The sequence below is a fragment of the Eurypyga helias genome, unplaced genomic scaffold (genome assembly GCF_000690775.1).
Source record: "Eurypyga helias isolate BGI_N326 unplaced genomic scaffold, ASM69077v1 scaffold9347, whole genome shotgun sequence".
Classification (NCBI taxonomy): domain Eukaryota; kingdom Metazoa; phylum Chordata; class Aves; order Eurypygiformes; family Eurypygidae; genus Eurypyga; species Eurypyga helias.
In genome coordinates this window covers 27,287-29,953 of record NW_010259773.1, presented here as the reverse complement: position 1 = coordinate 29,953, position 2,667 = coordinate 27,287, and positions in this window count along the sequence as shown.

The window sequence follows — 2,667 nt, the reverse complement described above, 5'->3', positions numbered from 1 at the left end:
AGCGGGCTCGGGAATTGGAGATGAGAAAAGCAAGGCTTTGAATAAACAGGTGGAGAAATTTCATGCCACCTGGAAGGTGGTAAGGCAACAAAACCTGCTCCTCAAAGTTTCTCCCTCACTTTGGACTCCTAATACTCACTTTATAGTACAGTTTGGCTACATCAAGTTTTGCTCTTCCCGGACTGCTGCTGAGTGTAGACACCTAAGCAGAACAGGCCACCTGTTTTTCTTGGTGGTGACATGGTATTCTCGCCTCGTTGCTGTACTTCACTGGGAGCTTCCCTCTTCTGCACTTCCTGGGGGTCAGTGGTGCAGGATACTTGGGCTATCACTCCAATGGGAGAGCAGCAGGTGCTGTGTCTCACCACATTCCATGGGGCCGCACTCAGGGCACATCTTGTGTCCTGGACTCTTCTCCTTCAAACCCCTCCATGAGGGGCCCAAGTGCAACACAGTTATAGGCGACTTTGCAGGCAACAAATACGCTTTAGATTAAGAAAGACAAGTTGAAGCAAGAGAAACCAAGGAAGGAAGAGCTGATGGGTGGACAAAACAAGTGAAATAGAGAAGAGCAAGAAAAGTTCATGCTGAAGTCAGAGGCCACCTGACTTTTGCACCCTCGATCCCATGTTGCCCAGACAAAGGCCAGGCCCTGGCATAAGTTGCAGGTACCTGAAGGCTGCTATAATTCATTGTGAGCTGCCAATAGTCCCATGAATCAGCTACAGCTGCTAATGCTGCAAAAGAAAAGGAAACCCTGCCAGTGATGTCCCAGCTCTCAGGCAAAAAGAGCAGGGTGACAGAGCAGTGAACGAGTGTGGCATTTGACCACGACTGCAAGGCTAACGATGAGCTGTTGTCTGCATCTCAGTCTTAAAAATATCAGATAGCTTCAGCTCCCGAGCTGTTACATCACTTTGAAGGCTTCACACTTGCACGATACTGGGCTGCAGTATCTAGCCAGAGATGCTACACAAGTACTTCACACCATTTACCCCAGCGTGTCAGCACAAGTGGTGTAAAGAGATATGACTCAGATTGAAATTGAGGTGTTTACCTTAGGGGAAGCTGCAAGGAAAAAAACAGATTTAGAAAGCTTTTAACACCATAAATGAAAGGCGAGCTCACCACAACAGAAAGAGTAAATGCTGGCTGTGGGAATTTCCCCAGGGGGGAGAACAGCAGGGCAAAGGCAGTTTGGAAGGACAGGTGCCATGTTTCCCCATAGCCCCGTGGAAGGCAGATGCAGGCAGGCTGCAGCCGTAACCAGACAGCCTCTGACTCCCCATGGGCCTCCCCTGTCCACGGGAGCAGTGGGAGAAACCGCAGGAACAGCTTCTTGGGTCAGTCAGCCAGTCACTGATGAATTTAGAGAAAGTAACTGAGGAAAGCTTTGCCCTTTTTCTACTATTCCCAGGATATCAAGGATTGCAGAGCCGGAGCCTTTCTTGCCGTGATGGTGTTAACTCTGCCCCATGAGCTGGCCTGTATCTCCGTCTCCGGCTAATGGTGTTTCCTTATGAGCAAAACCGATGGCTGTACTTTTCTAGGGAGAGCGAGGAGCTGTGCTTGGCAGCTCTCAGGGGACAGGAGTCTCGCTTCACAGAGAAGAGACAAGCAAGAAAGTGAAAGTATGAGTGACAGCCTGGCCATGAGGCTCAAGGAGGAGAGGTCCCCCTGGGCCTCGCTCCAAAGAAATAGCTGAGAAAACACCTGAGGAAAGCAGGAGCAGTGACCTCGAAGGTGCCCAGCACCACTGCGGAGGCAATGTCAGTAGGGAGGAGAGGGGAGGATGGCTTGGGAAGAGCTTGGGTCGAGCAGAAAGTTTTTCGCAGTGTTTTGAATGCACTTGGTGCTGCATTTGAAATACTCAGGTCTATGCAAGCTGTTAATGAGCTTCTCACCATTCGTTACTGCAGCCTTCACCTTCAGCTGAACAAAACCACCGTTGGAGTGGGCTGTGTGCAGCTCCTGAAGCAGGTGGTGAGCAGGATGTTTCCCATGTTGGCTTCCTGGGGTGGGTTGAGCCCAGGGAGATGGCAGCACCTCTGTGGCAACACTCTGCCAGATTTCAGGCCTGCCATCCCTGACCCTCCTTTTTGGGAGGGACTCGAGGCTCGCTCAGGGAAGGCCAGGGATGAACTTAATACTGGTAGACGTGCCACCGCTTTCTTCCCTGCAGCCCAGCGCTTTTGTGGCCCTGCTGAGGCTGAAAGCTCCACAGCAGCTGAGGCAGCCAGCTTTGGAGGCCTGGCTGCTGATATTCCCCTGTCTGTGCATGCTTTCATGTGTATGTTTCTATGCATCTTCATCCCATATTGGGTAACATTGAGGTGCCTTTGGCAACCAAGAGAGGGTGAGGGTTCATACAGATGCTGAGAGAGAAGGAAGCACAATTAGAGTGAAGAAGGACAGGCAATAGCAATTTTGAAGAAAAACAATAACGATTTTAACAGTACCTGATTCCCCTGTCTGTGCATGCTTTCATGTGTATGTTTCTATGCATCTTCATCCCATATTGGGTAACATTGAGGTGCCTTTGGCAACCAAGAGAGGGTGAGGGTTCATACAGATGCTGAGAGAGAAGGAAGCACAATTAGAGTGAAGAAGGACAGGCAATAGCAATTTTGAAGAAAAACAATAACGATTTTAACAGTACCTGACAAC